General features: G+C 34.1%; 1 non-coding gene across 1 annotated transcript; it reads left to right on the top strand.

Annotated features, from left to right (window-relative positions):
- Positions 1-6278: 6278 nt before the first annotated feature.
- Positions 6279-6351, top strand: TRNAS-GGA. Its single transcript has one exon. It is a non-coding gene; the product is annotated as a tRNA-Ser (tRNA).
- The last annotated feature ends 247 nt before the right edge of the window (positions 6352-6598 follow it).

Raw genomic sequence — 6598 nt, 5'->3', positions numbered from 1 at the left:
TCAGCACATATGTTTTGCATTAATTGCTGCAATAAATTCTGTTAACCTGGCAAAGAGCAAAAATAGCATATTGATGACATCAGGCTTTCACATCAGAAAGCTGCTTTCAGTATCTTGCTTTCTTCGCTGTAATGTGAAATAAAAAATTTTTCAAACCTGTTACCCTTTAGGTTCCCAATGAGTTTTCTATCCACTCGAGCTATTGGCACATTTTCCGTGAGCAAAGGGTTAACAGCAAACTTTTGTTTTCTCACTTCTGAAGGATTAGAATCAACAACTACTTTCCCTGCTATTTAATGTTACAGTTCACATATGATTTTGGAGAGCTCTCTCAAATCAAGAAAATGTGACTTCAAAGTCTCCAAACTTGAGTTGCCTCTCATTTTAAGACAAAAATTCTTGACAGATTATGTAATGTGGACTGAAGCAAAGGGAGAAACCTGGATTTATTTTATTGCTGATAAGTCTAATCAATATCAAAATGATTACATCTTGAATTTTCTATATGGTCATTAAGGGGAGGTTAATTTATTGTCTTTTAAATAATAGTTAAAGATAGATCAATAAACTTATTTTGTAAAAAAAGAAATAATAATACCCATTCCCCAACCCCCACCCCTTCTTTGATGAAAAATTAGACTTTAAAGTTTACTTTTTGCCAGTGATAAAGATAGTTGGTTTCTAATCAATATGAAATTTAGATATTTTCCACTTCAGGATGAGTAAGAGAAACAGAGAACAGCTTGTTAGTAGTTAACATATACTTCATTCCCCTATTTTCAAATGTAATTTAGCAATTAATACAATTCTATAGATTTTAGACAGATACATTTTTTGATTTTATATGGTAGTAGTCTTCACACTGAGAAGTTAGGCTAGGAAGCTGATTTGCAGTTATTTCCTTGTAGATTGAATAATCCTCTGGTTAACAGAACAACACTCTGAGGAAGTCTATGAGCAGCCCTGTGTGTGTGTGTGTGTGCATGTATGTAACCAGCAGTATTGTCTTCTTACAAAACTGAACCACTCCCACACTGTGCACAAAATTTTAGGGATGAATATTTACCTTTTGAAATGAAAATGATGTAAAATTCTGTTTTCCTGAATTACAGATTGATGATGATAAAAAAATAAAAGCAATCATTTGTTTATCTGTCACTGTCTAATCTTGTTAATTTTCCCCAACTGGACCCTTCATCACTGATAATATTCAAAAGTGACATAAAGCTACAGTTATATCCAAATTTTTATTTTCCCCTTCAATATGCCAAAGCTAGTTATGGTATGTTTCGTATTTTGACAGAATGAAAAGAACTGGCATCATAACAGAAACTATAAATAGAAGTTAAATAGGGTTGTTATTCTTTCATTAAATATATAAACTCCATCAAATATTATAGCCAGTGCCAAATCTTGAAAATATTTTTAGAGGCAGAATAAAAGAGAATATTTTTCTTTTGGTTTAGTTTTACTATCTAGTTTACCAAAAATAAGTTAACACTCATTTACATTAAATCAAGAAAGATAAACTCAGAGATTTTATTATGATGTTCTTGACATTTCTGATGTGAAATTATAATGATTTGATAGTCCTATTTTAAAAAAAAGATTTCCAAGTGTAATTATATATGTATTTCATCCAACTGAACAAGTTAGATTAATCTATGCTTACAATGATGATTTATCTATTTTTTTAGGCACAACTGCTTTTTTTCCTTAAACATTTATACATTGAAGAAGGACAATTTTTCTTCTGCTTATAAGTGATGTCCAAAATAATTCTAAATGTTTTAATATCTTTTAACAATATATACACGATTAAAGAAGAAAAAATCTAAAAATATATTAAATTAGTATCCCTTTATATTTTTCTTTCCAAAGGTGATCCATTGGAAACTAAGGTTTTCAACCCTGGCCCTAGTGAAAACATTAGAACTCTATATTTAAATTCAAAGGCATACATTTAAAAACCATTAAAATTAAGAAAAAATTAAGGAAAAATTAACTCATCTTTCATACCAAAATAGTTTGTTTTTTGCATTCATTTACGACTTAGTTGGACAAATGACTACAAAATGAATACTTACATATAAACTTCTAACATAGGTATAAAAGTTGTTAAAATGCAATATGAATCTTTAAACTAGCTGCCTAAAACAGAGTCCTGGAAGTAAAAGGGAAGAGTTTTTTTTTTTTTAAAGGTTTTTAAATAAAGTTAAAAATAACAACAATAAGTTAATAAAAACAAAGGTTGTAGATTACATGACTTGCCTAATTTCATGTGTTAGGGATGACTATAACCCAGATTTTATTTTTTTACCATATAGAGGTAGAAAACTTTAAAAATAATTTGCATGAATGCATACTAAATACATATACAAGTAAAAAGCACTTCTGAGAAAACTGAACATTCAGAAATAGCTATTTCAGTAAGCACATATCTAAGTTCAATGTAAATTCTGTGTGAACACATCGATATACATACGTGTGTGTGTTGGAAAGGCACATGATTGAATATGAAAAAGGCCATCCCCAAGTAGAAGCTTCTATTGGCTCTATTCATATTCTGACTACACTCCCAAGAAAAAGCACACCAAGGTCTGTCTGAATGCTACATTCTTCTGCAGTGATGAATGAAGATTCCTGACCATCTCCAGCACAATGACCTAATCACGCTAGTTTCCTGACCTAATCGTTTGATGCTTTCCATTGACACTATGCTCCTAATATGGAAAATAAAGGCCTAGAGTTGTGAATTAAAGTGATAGGTATGTGGCGCTTCACTGGATCCTTTGTGGGCTTTTATAGAAACACATATTTATACCTTGAAGAGTTGTGTGTGTGTGTATGTGTATGTATGTTTATTCAACAGTCATGATGTAGGATAACAAGTTTGAGATTTAGTAATCCTATGAAGATGATGTCAAAGTTATATCCTGATTTTTTTTCCAGAAATTTAAACAATTTGTTCTGGATTGGGCTTCTTTTAAAATTAAAACAAGTTTTGTGATATAAAAAGATCCAAAGAATGTTTCTCAATTGAAATTGTGTTTCATCACAATACTTTATGTTCCTTATGTTAAAATTTAAACTCTTATATACAAGGGACTTCCAGACACATTTTTATGTTGAAAATAACTACTATATTATAATTGTTTTACAGGCCATATGCTTATTATATTACATTTTCATAGCCTTTGTTCAAACCCTGACTAACAGAGCTTACATTTACTAATCAAAGTTTAGTAATCAAGCGATATAAGAAAATATATACCAAGACAGCCTGAATTTGTGGTGTGATGGCAAATATATGTACTAAAGTTTGAGCACAGATTTGCCCTAATGATTTTATATAATTTCAAACTGAGTGATGTATTTTAACTTTTTAATCTGTTTTAAAAATCCTTTCAAATTAGAAATAAGTTTTTTCTGTTAGTTCTGGAACATTTTAAAAAACTAAAATGTGTTGCAAAAGTACAATGTTTACATAATCATTAATGTTCTACTTTTAGTATCTTACATTTTAGGAAACACATTTCACTTGTCTAAATGATTCATAATATAGGTTGACAATGCACAGAAACAAAGAGAACTGTGATTCTAGGGACTGCTGTCAAAGCTGAGGCTGTTGATGTAGTAATACTTCACTGATGGTAGAATATCCCCACTCATTTATATGAGATAATTATTTTGTTATAAGTACACATTCCCAAGGGATATTTTAATAGCTGTTTTCTCCATAAAAGTATTGGAATCACAGTGACCTTCAGACTTTAAAGATTAATAAGAAAAAAAAAGAAAATTCTAACACTTTAAAAACAGCATAGAGTTAACATTTACTAAGGTATCTGAGTTTCAAGCGGAACTTTGGTCTGTATTTCTGTTATTTCCTTGAGCTGGTCTAGTTATGAGAACACAGACATCTTACTGTGACACTGTGTTTTCATTCCAACAAACGCTTCCTGCTGTCAGCAAAGATTGAGATGTGGCAGCTAATTACAGTTTCTTCCTTAATCGGGGCCTGCCTGTATAGAAGTTAATCAAAAATTATTGTTTAAGAAGAAAAACTAATAAGAAAAGTTGATAGTAAATCTTTGTCCATAAATCTGTCCATAAACCTTGTCCATAAATCTGCTTATAATCCCATAAATAAGTCATTAAGATGCTTTTGAATATGCTGTCTAGGTTGGTCATAAGTTTTCTTCCAAGGAGTAAGTGTCTTTTAATTTCATGGCTGCAATCACCATCTGCAGTGATTTTGGAGCACCCCCCAAAATAAAGTCTGCCACTGTTTTCACTCTTTTCCCATCTATTTCCCATGAAGTGATGGGACCAGAAGCCATGATCTTTGTTTTCTGAATGTTGAGCTTTAAACCAACATTTTCACTCTCCTCTTTCACTTTCATCAAGAGGCTTTTTCATTCCTCTTTACTTTCTGCTATAAGGGTGGTGTCGTCTGCATATCTGAGGTTATTGATATTTTTCCCGGCAATCTTGATTCCAGCTTGTGCTTCTTCCAGCCCAGCGTTTTTCATGATGTACTCTGCCTATAAGTTAAATAAGCAGGGTGACCATATACAGCCTTGACGTGCTCCTTTTCCTATTTGGAACCTGTCTGTTGTTCCATGTCCAGCTCTAACTGTTGCTTCCTGACCTGCAAACAGGTTTCTCAAGAGACACGTCAGATGGTCTGGTATTCCCATCTCTTGAAGAATTTTCCACAGTTTAATGTGATCTACACAGTCAAAGGATTTGGCATAAAAGTCAATAAAGCAGAAATAGATGTTTTTCTGGCACTCTCTTGCTTTTTCTATGATCCAGCGGATGTTGGCAATTTGATCTCTGGTTCCTCTGCCTTTTCTAAAACCAGCTTGAACACCCGGAAGTTCATGGTTCACATATTGCTGAAGCCAGGCTTGGAGAATTTTGAGCATTACTTTACTAGTGTGTGACATGAGTGCAATTGTTCAGTAGTTTGAGCATTCTTTGGCATTGCCTTTCTTTGGGATTGGAATGAAAACTGACCTTTTCTGTATTCTGAGCTATTAGGGAAGGCCTAATAGAGAAATTGCCATAAATTAATATTCTATGACACAAAATGCCAGTAAAATTTAAGATTATAGGAAGTTTTATCTGCACACAATAGATTATAGTTGACTTCATTTTTAGTTTAAAAACATTTTTATAATTTTTGGTCTGTGAGATAGAATACTAATGATCTATTACAAAGATGTATGTTTGAAAGTGAAAGTAAAAGTGAAAGTCGCTCAGTTGTATCCGACTCTCTTATGACCCTATCACCGATACAGTCCAATGCATTCTCCAGGCCAGAGTTTGTAGCCTTTCCCTTCTCCAGCAAATCTTCCCAACCCAGGAATCGAACCAGGGTCTCCTGTATTGCAGGTGGATTCTTTACCAACTGAGCTATCAGGGAAGCCCTTTGATTATGTTTCAGTTCAGTTCAATTCAGTCACTCAGTCGAGTCCAACTCTTTGAGACCCCACGAATTGCAGCATGCCAAGCGTCCCTGTCCATCACCAACTCCCAGAGTTCACTCAAACTCATGTCCATCGAGCTGGTGATGCCATCTAGCCATCTCATCCTCTGTTGTCCCCTTCTCCTCCTGCCCCCAATCCCTCCCAGCATCAGAGTCTTTTCCAATGAGTCAACTCTTCTCATGAGGTGGCCAAAATATTGGAGTTTCAGCTTTAGCATCAGTCCTTCCAAAGAACATCCAGGACTGATCTCCTTTAGAATGTACTGGTAGGATCTCCTTGCAGTCCAAGGGGACTGTCAAGAGTCTTCTCCAATACCACAGTTCAAAAGCATCAATTCTTCAGTGCTCAGCTTTTTCAGTCCAACTCTCACATCCATACATGACCACTGGAAAAACCATAGCCTTGAATAGATGGACTTTTGTTGGCAAAGTAATGTCTCTGCTTTTTAATATGCTATATTATGTTTAGGTAGAAATAAATATAAACAGGAAGTCCACCAGAACTGTTAAGTAAGAATAGTTAATCCTAGTGGATAAAAGTTATGTTGAAATATCAATAGATAAGTTTATTAATAAAACTGACCTCTAAATTTCTTCTCAATGGCATACTCAAATGTGAACAGTAAAAACGAAAAGCTGAGCTGTGGTAGATTCCTGTCAGAAAATAAATCTTGATTTCTTGATTCCGTGTTATGATTGACCAGAGTAATAGATAAAGAATTACAACACTGAGATCAAAATTTATTACTTCCTTTATCATTTACTTCTATATGTGAGGGCTTCCCTGGTGGCTCAGAGGTTAAAGCGTCTGCCTGGAATGCAGGAGACCCAGGTTCGATCCCTGAGTCGGGAAGATCCCCTGGAGAAGGAAATGGCACCCCACTCCAGTACTGTTGCCTGGAGAATCCCATGGAGGGAGGAGCCTGGTAGGCTACAGTCCATGGGGTCGCAAAGAGTCGGACACGACTGAGCGATTTCACTTCTACTTCTTCTATATGTGACATTTAAGTATAACCAAAGAGCAGATTAAATTTACAGATAGATTTACAGATAGTAGTTACAGATAGATTTCTGCTATCTGTAACTAGAGAAAAGCTATAC

This window comes from Oryx dammah, unplaced genomic scaffold, assembly GCF_014754425.2.
Source record: "Oryx dammah isolate SB20612 unplaced genomic scaffold, SCBI_Odam_1.1 HiC_scaffold_2, whole genome shotgun sequence".
Classification (NCBI taxonomy): Eukaryota; Metazoa; Chordata; class Mammalia; order Artiodactyla; family Bovidae; genus Oryx; species Oryx dammah.
The sequence above is the reverse complement of the archived record's forward strand: the minus strand, read 5'-3'. Positions and strand labels throughout refer to the sequence as shown.